This window comes from Schistocerca serialis, chromosome 1, assembly GCF_023864345.2.
Source record: "Schistocerca serialis cubense isolate TAMUIC-IGC-003099 chromosome 1, iqSchSeri2.2, whole genome shotgun sequence".
NCBI classification, from domain to species: domain Eukaryota; kingdom Metazoa; phylum Arthropoda; class Insecta; order Orthoptera; family Acrididae; genus Schistocerca; species Schistocerca serialis.
The window spans coordinates 46952492-46972447 of NC_064638.1; the positions used below are offsets into that span (position 1 = coordinate 46952492).

At 44.6% G+C, this 19956-nt stretch overlaps 1 pseudogene; it reads right to left on the bottom strand.

The window, feature by feature from the left end:
- Positions 1-3177: 3177 nt before the first annotated feature.
- Positions 3178-3295, bottom strand: LOC126424943 (5S ribosomal RNA; annotated as a pseudogene).
- Between the last annotated feature and the right edge of the window lie 16661 nt (positions 3296-19956).

The following is a 19956-nucleotide window of genomic DNA, read 5'->3' on the forward strand; positions in this document are numbered from 1 at the left end:
CTGTTGCCTGTGATAACGCTCGCGGTCCACCACTTACTGCCGAAACAGTAGAACAAGCGCTACAAGACCTAACAGGTACCATCTTGGAGGCAGAAGGAGAAGCCATACAACCCCCCCCCCCCCCCCAACAAAGGAATGGCCCGCCACCGCAAATCCAGCTCCCGGAACATCTATTAGCTCAAATTCGCCTTAAGAACATAGTGGCAAAGGAGTGGAAGATCACCAATCACCAGAAATCAGGCCACCAGGAGGCTGCTCAATCGTCTGCAGGGAGGTGGCGCTCAGTGAGCACAGAAACGAACAATGACAAAATCGCCTCACAGCTCTCAAAGTGGACGATCACATACTATTGCAAGCAACCAAACAGTTCACAAAAAGACGCTCTAGGATGCCCCCACTCCATGGCGAGTGGGGTCTGGCCTACAGCCATGCTGAAAAGGTTAACGCCCTCGCCGACTCCTTCGAGAAACAGTTTCAAGCGGCAGAACCCTAGGATGAAGAGCATGGTCCATCGTCAGCTGTCTGTCTGCCTCAATGCTGAGGAGGACCCAGAAGATGAACCACATTTTTCGCCCCGAAGACGTGGCAAAAGTAATTAGGTCCCTCCTCTCCAAGAAAGGTGCCTAGACATGACAGTGTCACCAATCAGTTAGTCAAAAGCCTCCCACCTTCGGCGATCACAAGCCTCGAGAGCGTCTTCAACGAGATGACTCGTTCCCGTGAGTTCCCAGCTTGCTGGAAACATGCGGAAGTGGTCGCGATACACAAACCAGGGAAAGACCCTCTATTCCCGCAACTCTACAGGCCGATTAGCCTCTTGCAAGATCTATGAGTGCCTCCTGCTAATGCCCATACAGGAAAACGTTACCAGAGAGCAACTTCTGCCTGCTTTCCAATTCGGATTCCGCCAGAATCCTTCTGCCCCACAAAAAATCATGAGAGTGGTTGAAACAGCCACAGAGGGCTACAATCACAGAGGCTACTGCGGGATAGTGCTACTTGCTGTAGCCAAAGCCTTCGACTCGGTGTGGCATAAAGGCTACTATACAAGTTATACATACAAGGGTTCCCTGGGAGCATAGTCAAATTAATCCAAAGCTATCTCACGAACACAATCTTCTCTGTCAAGGTAGAAACTGCCACCTCCACCAAAAGGCGTATTCGCGCTGGGGTGTCAGAGGGATCGGTCCTGGTGCCCATTTTGTACAGTCTGTACACTGTAGACACACCAACGGCCTCCCTGGTGTACACCGCACAGTACGCAGACGACACAGCCTTCTAAATGAGAAATGCAAACAGGGAACTGGTCATCCATAGGTTACAAAGGGTTTTAGATGACACAGAAACTTGGGCCCGTCGCTGGCGCATCACCATCAACTCTGAAAAGACGCAGGCTATGCTGATTACCTGAAGGCTCGTAAGCACAAACCTCCTCGCCGCCGCCACCCTCCCGTCCTCCTCCTCCACCTTCACCTAAACGGAACCCAACTCCCCTGGCGCAGAACCGCCAAGAACCTTGGCGTTCAACCAGCTCCCTTCCCTGCTCTGTAGGAGTGAACGTTTATTTGGCCCTGATCCAGCCAGTAATGGAATATGCATACCCTGTCTGTGGATACGCGGCGAAGCAGCCCCTGGATAAACTCCAGAGGCTGCAGAACGGGGCCCTAAGGAGGGCACTGCATCTCCCTCTCCGATTCCCTACCTATGATCTACACGCCGCAGCTGAAATCCCACTCCTGAGAGAGAGTTTCCGAGATCTGGCAAGGGCCTTCTATGAAGGCTCTTCCAGATCAGGAAACGTCCTCATCCACTCCCTAGGTCGATATGACTTGTCCCACGATTAGCACAAACGCCCAATGACGATCTTCGACGATTAAGTCGAAGAGAAAATCCCAATATCCAATTCCTAATCCTGCTGCCTCCCACATACTACCTAACATCTCACCAACCTCAGGCAAGTACCAGACACATACAGAACATTCATCACATTTCACAGACACCAAACAACCACAGATAAAATCACACACTAGTACACAGAGGAGTAAAAGCCGAAAGGCTACAAACTCCCCCACACACTTCCCCAAAGAGGGCAAAGTATTAGATGAGAGTGAGTGAAGAGAGATATCAGCCCGCGACCGACGATATCCCTACACTTCGCCTGAAGGTGATGGAGATGCATTCCATCCAAACTTTGCTACGAGACGACGACGTTACTCGGCTGACAACCCTTGAAGATTTCATATAAGTCCCTTTCCCTGTCTATCTATATGATTTAACGAACCATGAAATTTTGAATAACTAGACCTAGCATCCTCATTTGAGGGCACTGTTTAGAAATTGCTGTTTTGAATAATAAAGAAATAAAACCTTAAGTATTGTTAATCCATTATGAAAGGAAATTTTACATTACAGTTATATAAATAATTAATGGACTTAAAAATTTGTATTAAAGACAGCATTAACATTAAATAAATGCTGCACACTGAACAGGAACAAACTAACTTCAACAGACACTTATGACGAATTGCAGTAATTTTTCAGGCTGCATTCTGTTAGCTTAGTACCCGTTGCTTCACTCACACAGACTTTTTTGTTTTTACATTTTTCACAAACTGCAACGACTTCTAAGATTTTCACGCTGATTAAGTACAGAGAAGCATGGTGTTTTCCGACTGTATTTCTAATCAAAATCTGATTTTGGTAGCTGTAGTCTACGGTTTTTTTTAAGTATGTTTCTTGTGATCTTGTGGTGACATTTTCATAGAAAGCTTCATCTCATAATACATACCTATTTTCACAGATTCTGTTTTAAAATTATTTTAATGTAACGAAACATTTACTTAAAAATTTTGATCCCCTATTTCACCCCCTTAGGTGTCGAATTTACAAAAACTATTAAATATGTATTTTTTAATTTAGGACAAAGAAGCCAAAGGTCCATAGATTTAGCATTGGAAATGCTTTCATAATGAAAAAGCACTCCGCCTTCAGGCCACGAGTGGCCTATTGGGACCATCCGACCGCCGTGTCATCCTCAGCGGTGGATGCGGACAGGAGGGGCGTGGGGTCAGCACACCACTCTCCTGGTCGTTATGATGGTATTCTTGACAGAAGCCGCTACTATTCGGTCGAGTAGCTCCTCAATTGGCATCACGAGGCCGAGTGCACCACGAAAACTGGCAACAGCGCAAGGCCCCCTGGGTGGTCACCCATCCAAGTGCCGACCACACCCGACAGCGCTTAACTTCAGTGGTCTCTCGGGAACCGGTGTATCCACCGCGGCAAGGCCGTTGCCTTTCATACTGAAATAATTTCATAAAACTTTTTATTTCGTATTTCAGTCCTTTATGGTCTCGAGTTTCCGAAAACAATGAAATGCATACATCTTAAATTTCCAACGCTAAAGTGAAATACTAGTTTTCATAAATATACCTTTAAAAATACTTAAGTAGTCCTTCACAACGATTTATTTTCAAGAAAACTTTCACCCACTAGTTTGCCCCTTACAGGCTGGATTTACATGTGCTGAAGTGTGTGATTTCTCTGTCAGACAAAAAAGAACACAAACAGATTTTCGTTGTTCTAGCGTCAAAATTGTCTTAACCGTGACATGTTTTCAAGCAGCCTTTCATCCCCTTCATCTCACCCTTTTAGGAGTGGTGTTTCGAACGGTCTTTCCCTAAACGATATCTACAATGAAAGATCATCATTCCTCCAAATTTCAAGTTTCTGTCCTCAGCAGTTTGGGCTGGGCGATGACGAGTCAATCGCCCAAGACGCTGCCTTTACGTACAAAGATCAGTACACCATTCCACTGCTGGTAGCGACCACGATCATAAACGAGATGTAGGACCACCGTGCTCTGACTTTGTTGAAAGTGTTTCAGTTTTAATCCTTTATTGATATGCCGTAATATGTCATGAACTTTTATAGCACTGGTAAGTTACCACACGAGATACTGCAGTGGTTGGCACACTAGACTCACACTCCGGAGGACGACAGTAAACCACGTACGGCCATCCTGATTTAGGTTTCCCATGATTTCCCTACGTCGCTCAAGGCAAATGTGAAAATGGTTCCTATGAAAGAGACTGCCTGATTTTCATCCATATCCTTCCTTAATCAATGTTTGTGATCCGTCTATAACGATCCCGAAGTCGACAGGCCGTTAAAGACCAACCTAGTCTCTTCCTTTCCTTTGGTAGGTTCTTCCCACTCGTGCTACCACTAACTAACTTTTTGTGTTGTATGCTGCCTACGTCTGTGTTTCTGTAACCTATGATTTCATAGATGCTCCTCATGTCTGTCACAGTAATCAGTACCAGACAGTCCCATATCTCACACTTACATCTGCTGCACATATATCGGTGATCGGTAGCTACTCAGGTACACGTCAAATGTCAAGCCTGTCACTGACTCCATTCCGTGCATACACAAACAATTACACAGCACGTGAACTACCATTTTATATTTTTGCGTGGAAGATACTTACTAGGACTAAATTCAAAATGGTCCACATCCAGCCGTTTTCACCCATTGTAGATTCGGGAACTTTTCACCCACTTAACAGAGGACAGCTGATGGTGGGGAAGAGGGAGTCCCAGTTTGGAATATTCAGGAGAGTATTTTTCAGTTCAGACGTTTGCCTTACCGTTGAGAGAGACCTCCCGATCACCTTGGTCACTGCTCGGATATCCTACCCTCTCCAGAAAATGAAAAGTATCAAAAAAAAAAAAAATACTCCAAGAACCACAGACATGGAATCAGCCAGCGTTGCCCTTACGGTTATAGAGAATTATCCAAGAACACCTCCTCCTCTTGCGATTTTTGAACAATGTAATCATTGTTAACAGCTGAAATTTGTTGCAGAAATCAATTAGCGTTTCTCCTCTCACATTTTCTTATTTTCTTGTAACCATTCTCCCCCTATTACGCTTTCGGCACTGGTGTTTGTTTTGTACTACTGCTTCTGTAGTAGGTGTTAGAGGAAGCAGGCCCACAGAATAACAAGTGTGGACCCAGGGGGAAGAGAGTGGGATTCATAAAATAAGTGAACTATAAGAAAAAATAACAACCAAGAAAGTAGCCAAAGTCGCTAACGCACGCCTGTGCGGTGGTGATCGACTGGGAGTGATAATCCGGTTCGAATCCTGGGGAAGGACGAAGTTTTGGCTGCCAGTATCTGGCTGGCAAGGGGAGGAGAGGTGGCGGCTGAGAACTGCTGATCACCAGCTTTCGCACCAATGTCGTGGATTAAATTCCAAACCTGTCCTCTGTGTCTGATGAAGTGAGTGCATGCGACAGTGTTGGTGGTGATCCGTTCATCGGATGGGGACTTCAAATTCGGCTGCCTCTTTGGTACTATTTGAGAAGAAAGGACAGCTACTCGCACTGCGTTTCACCCTCTTTCTTGTCTCATCATCATTATCATCACCATACAATTTTAAAGATAACGCTACACCACACACGCATCCACTACACTTAGCAGCACTACACAAATACATGTACGTCACATCTCTCACGTATCTACATGGAAAGGGCCCCGTGTACGCGGATGGCAGCCTTTCGCACAGGCGGCTGAACCCACGCCGCGGGATCTCCCAGCCGACAACGCTATACGACATTTACATTTTTTCTCATTGAATTACACACTACCCTCATATACGTCTTCTGTCATTTCATATTCTGCTTCTGATGTCAGCATGTATAGCTCAAGTATTGCTGTAGAACTTGCTTTGCCATCGATTCAGATCAGAATTGTCGTATCACTGAACTGTTGACAGTTGCTCCCATCCTGCTGTACCTTTATTCAGTGGCAAATCTTAGTCCCGTCACACCGTTTACAGCCCACAAACTGGCTCCGAAGCTGTATACTGAGGACAATGTTACGACACACACTCACACACTCACACATGTATATATATATATATATATATATATATATATATATATATATATATATATATATATATATGTCCTTCTGTGAAACTTTGGCTATATATCTAGAATGATACCTTTCTTTCTCGTCAGTATCCACAACTGTATACCTGCATATGGCATTTCTTTTGATTGGAACGCTGTGTAGCGTAACAGTAGGCTTACTCGTAACACGAAACTATAAGAAAAGGAATAGGAAAAGCAGTCCAGACACCAGAATGATCATTTAAACAAGGAAAAAATTTTAACCGCCAGTAAGCAGTTAATCCATGATATGTTCTTAGAGTAACATTCTCACTTAAAAGGCCAAGCACAGTTTTGTCGAATCTATCGTCAATGACTATGTACAGACAATAATCTGATAGTGTGATTGTCACAGTTATACACTACAGTAAATGTTTTGGACTGGCAAGACAGCCAATCCACTACGACAGGAAGCCGAAAGGCACGCGTTTAAGCTCACGCAGGCTGGCGTGACGTCTGGAACAGGACAAGGTCTTGAGACTAGCAAAAAAGGTACGTAGCTTCTGGAATACTTAACTTTAATCCATAATTGGTGAACATCGCTCTTGACGGTACATGGTTTGCAGAATCAATATTGACTGGTAATGGCGCCTCGCTAGGTCGCAGCAAATGACGCAGCTGAAGGCCATGCTAACTATCGTCTCGGCAAATGAGAGCGTATTTTGTCAGTGAACCATCGCTAGCAAAGTCGGCCGTACAACTGGGGCGAGTGCTAGGAAGTTTCTAGACCTGCCGTGTGGCGGCGCTCGGTCTGCAATCACTGATAGTGGCGACACGCGGGTCCGACGTATACTAGCGGACCGCGGCCGATTTAAAGGCTACCACCTAGCAAGTGTGGTGTCTGGCGGTGACACCACATTCCTCCCCCGCAAATCGGCGTACGGTTGTGTTATAAGGCTTCCGCCCGCCGTGGGGAGGACCCCATGTTGACGTATGCGACGAGGTGGGTAGCCTAACAACAGGCGAGGCTGTGCCACCCGCACCCTGCCATTCGGTCCGAGGGGAGCTAGGAAACGCCTGAAAACCTGCTCCAGGGTGCACGCCAACATGCGGTGTCTGCGCCCGTAGAGAGACAGGAGGGGCCGAAGGGTCGACCTCCATCGGGTCGGGGCACTTGACAGGCGAAGACGCCATGTGGTCCGGAGCGGGCAAGAAGTCCATCGCGGGGCCAACGGGTCACGGGAAGCGATCGGCGGCGCATGACCCAGGGAGGTGCCTGGCGGTTGCAGCGACGCGTCCACTGCGGGCGTCGCCGGCGGGAGAATAGGCGGCGGCGGCGGCGGCGGCGGCGGCGGCGAGTCGCCATGGGGCAAAATGGAAGTCAGCGTCGGTAACACCTGGGGCTGAGGCGAGCCAGTAGATGGGTCCCCAGGGCGCTGACCGGACGGCACCGTTGTTGAAAGCAGACGCGGAGCGGCAGAACCCGTGCGACGACAGAGGCGCAGCTGATTGAGATGCCGACGCACCTCACCAGAGGCCCCCAGAACCAGATACATAGCGCGGCCGAGGCAGCGAAGAACGCGCCCTTCGAGCCAATGCTGTGAACCTCGATGGTTACGAAAGTAGACAACGTCGCCAGGAGCAAAACCAGGAGTCTGCCGCTGCACAGGAACCTGAAGCGGCGGATGTAGCAAAGACATCAAGGTTCGATGAGGACGTCCGTGGAGCAACTCAGTCGGCGAGCGACCATCTCGGGGCTGAGAGCGGTACGAGGACAAAAAGAGCAATAACGCGTCCTCCCGAGAATGCGACCTTTTCAACTTCAACATCAGTGACTTGAAAGTCCGGATCAATCGTTCAGCGACACCGTTTGAGTGTGGCCTTGCAGTATGACTGAAATTCTGCATCATGAATTGTGGGCCATTGTCGGAAACAATAGTCTGTGGAAGACCTTCAATGCTAAAAATAGCAGATAACGCTTGGATGGTGGCAGATGACGTCGTGGAAGACATCCGGACAACAAAAGGAAAATTACTGAATGAATCTACCAAAACCTACCATTGAGCATTCCAGAATGGACCAGCAAAATCGATGTGTAAGCGTTGCCAAGGGGAAGTGGCTTTTGGCCATGTAAAGAATTTCTGTGGTGGTGCGGACTGTTGTTCGGCACACGCCATGCAAGAAGAGCACATATTCGTAATCGCAGCATCGATTCCGAACCAAGTACAGTGCTGACGAGCAATTTGTTTCGTTCTCACTATATCCCAATGTCTTTGGTGGAGAAGCCGTAAGACAGAGGACTGTAACGAACGTGGTACCACGACCCTGGACTGATCATTATCTGAACGCAACAGCAAAACACCACGTCTAACAAAAAGTCTCTCCTTGTGAGCAAAAAATCGGCGAACCAACGGATCCTCGATCCGTGACTTTGACAAGGGCCATTGCGTGGCAACAAAACGCAGAACGGTAGCAAGGACTGGGTCGGCAGCTGTGGCTGTAGCTACACGACGAAAATCAATCGGAAACGATTCCACCAGGTCATCGGTTTCCGAATCAATGAACATGCAAGCAAGTTCGGAGGAATCGAATGCTCTATCCTCAGCAACAGGCAAACGGGACAACGCATCGGCGTTTCCGTGCTTAGCAGTGGACCGATACAAAATATCGTAGCGGTACTGCGAGAGGAAAATAGACCAGCAAATGAATTTCTGCGCTGAACGTGGAGGTACAGGCTTATTCGGATGAAAAAGCGATGTCATAGGTTTGTGGTCTGTGATGATGGTAGAGTGACGACCATACAAGAAATCATGAAACTTAGTAACACCAAATACGAGAGCCAACGCTTCTTTCTCGATCTGTGAATAATTTATTTCAGCAGACGAGAGCAATTTGGACGCAAAGGCAATAGGGCGATCGTGCGGTCCATCTTTGTGCGCAAGCACAGCACCGATCCCGAAATCCGATGCATCCACCATCAACAAAAGGGGCTTCTGGGGATCGAATGGCGTAAGGCAAGTAGTGGAAAGCAACGCCGATTTCAACTGGCGAAAGGCGCGTTCCCATTCCGTCGTCCAGACGAACGGAACACCTTTACGGCATAAGCGATGGAGCGGAGCTGAAATGGAAGAGGCGTGGCGCACGTAGCGATGATAATAATTGACTTTTCCCAGCACACTCTGTAGCTGCTTCAAATTCTTCGGCGAAGGCAAGTCTTGTATGGCACGAAGGTGCTCTGAACTGGGATGTATGCCTTGGGCATTGATTACGTGTCGCAGGTAGGGTAAGTCACGAGCAAAAAACACACATTTGTCCTTCCGCAAGCGTAGACCATTTTGTCGCAAGACCTGAAATAATGTTCTGAGATTGGCTAAATGTTCTTCTTCTGTCTTTCCGGAGATCACAATATCGTCCAGATAGTTTTCTGCAGTAGGGACCGACGCACAAACAGTTTGCAGATATTGCTGAAACAATGCAGTAGCCGCTGCACATCCGAATGGCAGTCGTTTGAATCGATACAAACCAAGATGCATGTTAACCACCAAAACGCGCTGGGATTCATCGTCCACAGGTATTTGCAAGTACGCATCTGCTAGGTCCAACTTCGAAAAATATTTACCCGGGCACAGTTTGTCAAAAAGATCTTCCAGGCGGGGTAAAGGAAACGTTGCAACCACTAGTTGTGGATTCACCGTAGCCTTGAAGTCCACACAAAGTCTCAATTTTCCAGAAGGTTTTTGCAAAATTACGAAGGGTGATGCCCAGAGAGAAGCCTGCACATGTTCAATTACACCTTGTGATTCCAAATCGTTTAATGTTCTTGCGACCTCATCACGCAATGCGTGGGGAACATTGTGCGCTCTGAAAAATTTCGGTTGCGCGTTTACTTTCAGTCCCACATGTGCTTCATAGTTCTTAGCGCAACCAAGGCCCGGTGCAAAACTGTCTGCGAACTCTTCACATAGACGAGAAACACTGGCTGAAGGCACAGTCTGGTTCACCGATAGGACCTGATTGACTATAGACAAGTTAAACAACTGAAATAAATCGAAACCAAACAAGTTCACTGCAGAAGAAGAACGAAGTACGTAAACTAATACAAGTTTTGTTTGCCCTTTGTATGTTGCAAGGAGGCTGCACTGTCCTAACACAGGGATTGCTTATCCTGAATAACTACTTAACATTTGCTGCACGCAATGGAGGTGTGCCCAGCTGTTTGTACGTGTCGTGATTGATCAGTGAAACTGCAGCTCCGGTATCGAGCTGGAGCGGTATCACTTTGCCATTAATGTCCAAATATACAAAAAGTATATTGTCCTGCTGACGACAAGAGCGACTGTCTCGTGCAACGTGAACTGACACTGGTACAGAATCACTTGCGACTTGACGGGATTTCCGTCGATGTCGACGCACACCATTTGTGGCACGAACACAGTCACTGTTAGAGAGAGTGGTACTGGGCGGAGTGGAATTAACTACATGAACTTCCATGGGCGAAGGTTTACGAGCGTGAGTATTCTTGGTTCGATTCCGATTCCGGCGCGAAGCAAACGGCCTGGAATGGTTGTTAGTGTCCGATCGGAGCTTTTTCTGGCAAACACTTTGAACATGTCGTTTTTTATTACAGAAAAAGCAATTAGCTTGGCGTGACGGGAAAGTCTCATACGAATGTCGAGTAGCACACCGTGGGCATGATTTCACTGCATTTGCCTCCTGGTGCGGGACACATGGCGGAGAGCCAGGCAGCTGTTTGCTGTTCCGTGTAGCGCGCCCGGCGGGCCGGTTAACCTGACACACGGGTGGCGAAGTTTCAAATGATTCCTGAGCAAAGTCAAGTGTGTCCTGCCGATCCAATATATCCATCACTTGTTGAAGGGAGGGATCGACTAGTTTCAAAATCTGTACCCTTATACGAACATCAGAAACGTTCTGTGCTATTGCATCACGTACCATAGTATCTGAATAAGGGAGTCCACATTGATACTCAAAAGCACAATCTCTAGTAAGGCCCTGCAAAGTGGCAACCCATTCCCGATTAGTTTGACCGGCCGTACATTTTGTGCGAAAGAAGGTATACCTTTTCGCAACTACATTGACTGATTCTTTGAAATATGCGTCTAATGCAGACAAAATTTCGTCGTAGGACAGAGTTGCTACATCGCGTCGGGGAAATAATTTCACAATCACACGGTACTTCTGGACGCCTACGGATACTAACAGAAAAGGCTGCCGCTCGTTACCTTGAATTCTGTAGGCGGCGAGATGGAATCCATTGGCGTGACCACTCTGTCCAGCTTTCCAGTGCAGCATCAAAAGGACGAAAAGGTGGTGCAACTGCGTGTTGTGGCTGCGGTAGTGGTGGAGTGGCGGCTGCCGCATCGTTTTGCATTGCACGTAGACCCTGGACGAGCTGTCCAAGGGCATCCAGTAAGGCCTGCCTCTGCTGGGTCTCTAAGCGATAAAATTCGGACAGTACATCTGGAGATTGTGGAAAAGCCATTACACAAGTAAATCTGGGCAGTATAGTTACGAACGCGAATTGGGCTCGTCGCCAACTGTTGTGGACTGGCAAGACAGCCAATCCACTATGACAGGAAGCCGAAAGGCATGCGTTTAAGCTCACACAGGTTGGCGTGAGGTCTAGAACAGGACAAGGTCTTGAGACTAGCAAAATAGGTACGTAGCTTCTGGAATACTTAACTTTAATCCATAATTGGTGAACATCGCTCTTGACGGTACATGTTTTACGGAATCAATATTATCTGGTAATGGCGCCTTGCTAGGTCGCAGCAAATGACGCAGCTGAAGGCCATACTAACTATCGTCTCGGCAAATGAGAGCGTATTTTGTCAGTGAACCATCGCTAGCAAAGTCGGCTGTACAACTGGGGCGAGTGCTAGGACGTCTCTCTAGACCTGCCGTGTGGCGGCGCTCGGTCTGCAATCACTGATAGTGGCGACACGCAAGTCCGACGTATACTAGCGGACCGCGGCCGATTTGAAGGCTACCACCTAGCAAGTGTGGTGCACGGCGGTGACACCACAGTAAATTTAAAAAATTGAGCCAGTAAGAGTACGGCCGCGAAGGGCAGGGTTCTAGGTTTGAATGCCGATGACGCACACAGTTTTAATCGGGATTTCAGAAAATCTAATGCGTTCGTATTCAGCTCTGTGACGACACGCTCAGTACGCCTTCCACGCCGAGGTGATTTAAGGTGATTTCCCGTACTGGCGACTGTCAAGGTCAAAAGTAAATATTGTGTGTGTATGGAAAGTCAGTAGATGTACTCAGTTTTCATGTTTGTTTGAGGCTGTGCCGTATGCATTTTTTTTCTTATTTCAGCTGAATAGCTGTTTATTTACTCAACGTGATTATCCATAATCTTTATTTGAGTGATATACAAGTAATCTGATTTCATGGCCTGTGCAGACAGTTATCCTTTTGCTGATCACGGTGTTCCGATACGGTATGCGGTTGGCAGTTCATGTGGTTCCCTACAATATCGACAGCGGATAATACGAGTATCGATATTCATCGAAATTAACTCCAGAGAGAGCGAAGTGAATCAAATAAATTAAATTTTAATTTTACTCCAACCTGGACCCCCTGCCGTATTTGATAAGCGGATTGTCCTTATACTTCAATATCCGGTGTGGCACATGCTTTTTTTATTTTGTATTTTTTTAATTTTTTGCGCAGTCGAACCATTCTCATTTAGCTGCGACACATACGTGATCGTGTACTTTCGTTTCGAACGTTTTTTCTGTTCAGGGCAACGTCGTTTCGCCATCTCTCATTACACACAGTGCATTGAAAAATTATTTTGCGCAGTGGTGGACGTATGGAGACATAACACTGAGTCGCTACTAAGAAAAGGTTATGCGAGTATGCAAACAGCAGGATCCGGCGTTTGTTGATGATTACCCCACCTCATTCCTATGAACTACATATCTCATAAAAAAAACTTAGATGGTACCAGATAACTGTACATTTACAACAAAATGCTATGTTAGGAAGCCGGAGTACAGTGCACAGCAGAAGGTACATAACACCAATAATGCACATACTTTTTACTGTTCGTAGTTCCTAAGCGAAATACAGGATGGTGTCAGCAGAATGGTAGCGGATTCTTCATAGAGTACGGGTTCTCTAAATTAACTCAACAAAATTCTGAAAAAACAGATTCATCTTTCTTTGAAGGATTTCCAGTTACGTTCTCCGAATATTTCTGTTACCTTCTCGTGTGTGTATACGAATTGGCTTGGAACTTAACAGCGCTTTTCCAAAACCAATCAGTCATCAGCACTCTGCAGTAACTCACTAGTACTCAAGGGCAGCTTGGCCTACCCTACAAGAGACAAGTACCAGGCGGCGACCTGTTCCAGCTGTTCACTGGAACTCCTCTGTTCTAACTTCTTGAGACAGAGACAGGCAGTCCCTCTTCAGCACTATGCCAATGAATGCTGTAAAACGCTACTTAGCTAGCAGTTGCTGTGTGTCCACCAGAACCTGTCACAGTATTCTCGTAGCTGAAGTGCATGTTGCTCCACCAGATGCTGCAGCGGAGCGTCACTCTCCTCTGAATGCTCGATACTGAAACTGGCCACTGACTCCCTCATCTGCTGCGGGCTAACCTTTTCTTTTCTTCTTCTTAATCCATTCTGGGTGCATAAAGCCCTCTTCAGTATCCGTCTGGAACCTTCCTTTAACCATTCCACGACATATGATCACCTTAATGTTTGAAACTTCCTGGCGGATTAAAAATGTGTGCCGGACAGAGGGTCGAACTCGTGGCCTTTGTATTTCGCGGGCGAGTGTTCTACTATATGAGCTACCCAAGCACGGCTCATGCCCCGTTCCCACAGCTTCAATTCTGCCAGTAAATCGTCTCCTGTCTTCCAAACTTCACAGAAGCTCTCCGGCGAAGCTTGCAGAACTACCACTCCTGGAAGAAAGGATATTGCGGAGACATGGCCTAGCCACAGCCTGGGGGATGTTTCCAGAATGAGATTTGCACTTTGCAGCAGAATGTGCGCTGATATGAATTCTCATTCTGGACCTTAATGTTTGATTATCCTCTTAAATTCCATGCGAGATTCGTCCATAAGGGGCGTCGAAACCCTTTCCCTTATTCCACTGACCCTGTCACCGGCGCCTTTGGCGAGGTGTGAAGAGTATTGCTTACTGCGTTTCTGACCAACCTCTCAGAAACAAATAGTGTCCATCTGCTTCGGGAAACGTTATCTTCACCCTATATCCTGTTTGTCTTCCATCTGTCACCCTGGCAAAGTGGCCCGACCATGGATCCATGCGCACTATTCTCGTTACGATCTGACATGTATTTAAAGTTATGAAAATTTTCTAAGATCGCAGACCTCCCCCCAAAAGCAAATCAATGTGCGTTACCTTAAGTGCTGCTAAAACATTTAAACTATAATTACAAAGTATTTGCATAAATTTTTTCTTAAGCTACACCTGAAGAAAAACATCTTGAACATCTGACTTTATATCTTCCTGGAAAGCTTGAAAAATCAATTATCTTCACGGGTTTGCCGCCATATGACGCTGTGCATATTCCACTTGTCGGAAATTGTGCTACGACAGAGTGGTAATAACAAATAGACTTTAAGATGTGAATAAAGTCTATTTGTTATTACCACTCTGTCAACCTTGTTGCTCAGATATCTTTCATATAAGACCATTTCCTCCTCTCTGTCTACTGAGCGTGAGGGTATTCCTCTTATTTCAGGTGTTTGGACCATAGTCGCGTTTACACAAATAGTCCAAAGGTAGTTCCCATTTTCAGGCTCAGCAAATAGTTTATTGTGCACACACTTTCAGCAATTACACGGTATAGCATTACAATAACAAGAATAATTTAACTTACGCTCATGTATGTAACAATGGAATAAGTTTGGACCTTCTCTTCCAGTTCTAATTCAAGATGTTCTTTATCATTGATTTTACCAACCTCTTCCTATCGCTTATTCACTACTCGTAAGTCATCTAAGTTGGAGGTGATGTAATTCATATTGTACATCTAAACTACTGATTTTTCGTCACAACAATCTAAGTTTTTTGTACATTTGTCGTTATATCTTCCTTGATGTAGTTCATGTGGATCACTTTGTCTGGTTGAATGTAAGGTGTGATATGTGTACTTTACAGCTCCTTTGAAATTTCATTTTCCTACGCCATTTAATTTAATATCCTTAGATCGATATGTGCTACACAAAACGGTCAATCTTCCTCCTTTAGTATTACCTACAACCACCCACTATTACTTGAACTACACCATAAACGTCTTCCTAATGAGACCATTTACTTGGCACAATTTCTACATACATTATTGTCTCATACTAATTTTACTTGACAGTCCTTCTGGTTACACACTGAAATTAACCCAAAGATTTTTTTAGATATATTTCACCGTTTGTCCATTTCTTTCTAGTTTAATTGATCGGGTGATGACTGAACGTACAGTTTCTTAGAGCTATGTATCAACAAGTATTCTTTCCCTGCTTGTATGTAAGCATATTGGTCAGCATCAGGAGTGATTTTACTTGGTAACTGTAACAAGTTATATACAAACTGAAATCTCCTTACTTAGTGCAATAATAATTGCACAACCTAATATGTCATTGGTTACAAATAAATCACGATCTATAACCTTTAACAATATGTACTCACATTTTTCTGTTAGCAGTATTGGAAACTTTCCTTCCGTTGATTCATTTTGAATTAGTCTTGGACATTTGACAGTTTGAACTGGATTTCCAACTTGAGGGGCGAAAAGGCCCTTTTGGGCGTGAAGTACCACATTTAGTAGTTGTTCGTCTTACGTATGTAATAAATTTTATTGAATTTGTATTGCAAGTGTTGTTCACCGATCGTCATGAATGAGGCAGTCCTATTTAGACAATGATATGGAGTCCTCAGATTGTTTGTAATTAATTGTTCTAGTTAAATCATTCCATTTTTATGATATGCTCATTCATGGTGATCGAATTTGTGGTTCCACTCAAATCCGACATCATGACCCTGACTACAGTCACTTGTTCTTTGGCTATTTTCATCTAAACTCCAAAATGTAGCATATTTTGGACAATAGAAAGGAGAAGGTTTGGAAGTTTACTTACTTGGTTACTTAAGTTCTCCAAGTTATGTGTTTCTTTATCCTCGTCTACTTCACTCCCCTCCTGCCATTTATGGAAAGAAACACATTGTTGAATAAAAAGAATTTCGTCCTTTAAGGCTTGTATATCGAACGTAAGCTTAGGCTTCTTGGTATGTAAACGGACATCACTACCCCTGTTAGCGACATGGTCTACCGAGCATGCAAACGCAGCATTTGGGCCTCGAACGAGAGGTAGCTTCGAATAAAGCAATACACTCTTGAACCACACTGAGGCAAGAATGACTTGCACTGCATGTGGAGCTCACCTCCCAGACTATTTGTGACGTGGTGGTTAACAGCCTGTCCAATACGTCCCACATCTGATGATGCAACACAGCCATATTATCCTTTCCAGATTCACAGCAAATGTGTCACTTAGTTGCATCAGCTTCAAAATGTTTCTTACTCCCATAATAAGAGAATACTACAAAAACACAGTAAGCTGCAATGATAAGTAAGGTATTAACAAGAATACAACAGGATAAATTCTTATATCTACCACACCTACAAGATACTGATTGCTCGGTACCAAGATACGCATTTATCTAGCGACAACCACTCTCTGCTACCTTTGAAATGGTGGTAGTTAACCATGGAGCAGGTAAGTTTGGATGTAGGGGATCCTTCAGTAGGCCGGCCAGAGTGGCCGTGCGGTTCTAGGCGCTACAGTCTAGAGCCGCGTGACCACTACTGTCGCAAACTCGAATCCTGCCTCAGGCATGGATGTATGTGATGTCCTTAGGTTGGTTAGTTTTAAGTAGTTCTAAGTTCTAGGGGACTGACGACCACAGCAGTTAAGTCCCATAGAGCTCAGAGCCATTTGAACCATTTGATCCTTCAGTAGTAAGCAACCAAGCTTTTTATTTAACATTTAATATTGTCAGGCAAGAAGGGCTAAAAATGTCACATACATTCGTACTTGAACAGACGATTCAGTTCGATCGTTAGTATATTCAAAGAAATCTTGTGACAGCACAATGAGATGTGGCCATCAATCAATTAACAATTTAAACACTTACGAAAATTTTCAAATGAATCTTACGAAGGAACTATTAGCACTGGCCCTTAAAACTGTTAAAAAGTCACTAAAACATTGGTTTTTATAAAAGAATTTGGAAGGGTCCAAATTTTCTAGCGCAAATTTAATTGAACTGTTGACACCTCAACCGCACTGACATTCATCCGTAGGTAAGGTAAAGTCCAATGAATGTGTTGTCTGTAAAGAGCTATGTTGCGTGTTTGGTTTTTATTCTTTTTTAGTGTTGTAGCAATGGAGACAAATGTAATGCATTAGTATAGAAGCGAGGAGGCTGTTGGCGGCAGTGCAGTAGCCAGGACTGCAGCTGTCCACCCCAGCACCAGCGACCAGCGGCGAACAGTAATAATAATAATAATAATAATAATAATAATAATAAATCCGGGAAAAGAATAGGCCTCCGGTATGTTCTGCCAGTCGTAAAAGGCGACGAAAAGAACAAACCACTAATAGGGCTAACCCCCCTTTTAGTGTGATTACTTGGTTCAGGACTGAACTAAAGAAGCCTCGGACAAGCGCCGTCATGGTCGGGGACGACGCTTGAACCCTATGCCCGCCCACAATGGTAACGACACTGCTAGCCAACTGGAAAATGATTTAAATCCAAATAGAGGTGTTTTGCTGGATATGCTTCCTGCAACCATCCTAGAAGGAAAACAAAGACAGAGGATGAGATGGTCAGATGAAGTTATTCGACACCTCATATTCTGTTATTACCAAGCAACAAACACAACTGGATACAGATCACAAGTATACACAACATTTATCACCAGATAACTGGAATTAAAATTTTTAACAGAACAACGACTAGCTGATCAGATCCGTGTAATAATAAAAAATTACAGGATACCCCAGTCAGAATTAGAAAACATCAAACAACAAATACTGGAACAAAATAATGTGCAATTAGAAGAAGAAGAAAATACAGTAATGGACTCAAACATCCCAGAGAAAACAAACAATGAACAAAACGCGTCAATTAAACAATCAGAGGAAAGCGAAATCTTAAGACAGCCACCAGCACAAGCACAAATAGAACATGAAGTGACACACATGTTAGATATAGAAGAAAAATTTCAGTTGACATATATTGAATACAAAGACACAAATACAGACATTAGACCATTCTTGCATAGACCACCAAATAACCCACAAGTCGAAACAACAATAATAACTACCAACACAATCATACACAACAAAATAAATGAAAATACAACTATGGAAAAGTTACAACTACTGGTTTATGTAGGAGCACTCACTATACTAAATATACACACTAGCCAGAGTTCAGAACCAACCAACACACAGAAGAAACCCACAAAACCAGCATGGCAACACAGGCTACAGATCAGAATAGAAAAACTGAGAAAAGAAATCGGACAGCTAACACAATTTATAAGAAATGAAATCTCGGAAAAAAACGAAAAAGGTTAGGTAAAATCTCACAATAAGATGCGACAGAGCAATTAGATGAAAAGAAGCAGAAATTACAAGCATTCGCCAAACGACTTAGAAGATACAAAAAAAGTGAAAATAGAAGGAAACAAAACCAAACATTCAAAACAAACCAAAAGAAATTTTACCAGACAATAGATAACACACACAATAAAATAGACAATCGATCAAACATAACAGACATGGAACACTTCTGAACCAACATATGGTCAAACCCAGTACAACATAACAGGCATGCACGGTGGATACAAGCAGAAACAGACACATACAAGATGATACCACAAATGCCTGAAGTGATAATTTTGCAACATGAAGTCACCCAAGCAATTAATTCTACTCACAATTGGAAAGCTCCTGGAAATGATAAAATAGCAAATTTCTGGCTAAAGAAATTCATCTCAACACATTCACATCTAACCAAATTATTTAACAGTTACATTGCAGACCCATACACATTCCCTGATACACTTACACAGGGAATAACTTATCTGAAACCTAAAGATCAAGCAGACATAGGGAACCAAGCTAAATATCGCCCCATAACATGCCTACCCCCCCCCCCCCCATGAACCATGGACCTTGCCATTGGTGGGGAGGCTTGCGTGCCTCAGCGATACAGATAGCCGTACCATAGGTGCAACCACAACGGAGGGGTATCTGTTGAGAGGCCAGACAAATGTGTGGTTCCTGAAGAGGGGCAGCAGCCTTTTCAGTAGTTGCAAGGGCAACAGTCTGGATGATTGACTGATCTGGCCTTGTAACAATAACCAAAACGGCCTCGCTGTGCTGGTACTGCGAACGGCTGAAACCAAGGGGAAACTACAGCCATAATTTTTCCCGAGGGCATGCAGCTTTACTGTATGATTACATGATGATGGCGTCCTCTTGGGTAAAATATTCCGGAGGTAAAATAGTCCCCCATTCGGATCTCCGGGCGGGGACTACTCAGGAGGATGTCGTTATCAGGAGTAAGTAAACTGGCGTTCTACGGATCGGAGCGTGGAATGTCAGATCCCTTAATCGGGCAGGTAGGTTAGAAAATTTAAAATGGGAAATGGATAGGTTGAAGTTAGATATAGTGGGAATTAGTGAAGTTCGGTGGCAGGAGGAACAACACGTCTGGTCAGGTGACTACAGGGTTATAAACACAAAATCAAATAGGGGTAATGCAGGAGTAGGTTTAATAATGAATAGGAAAATAGGAATGCGGGTAAGCTACTACAAACAGCATAGTGAACGCATTATTGTGGCCAAGATAGATACGAAGCCCACGCCTACTACAGTAGTACAAGTTTATATGCCAACTAGCTATGCAGATGACGAAGAAATTGAAGAATTGTATGATGAAATAAAAGAAATTATTCAGATTGTGAAGGGAGACGAAACT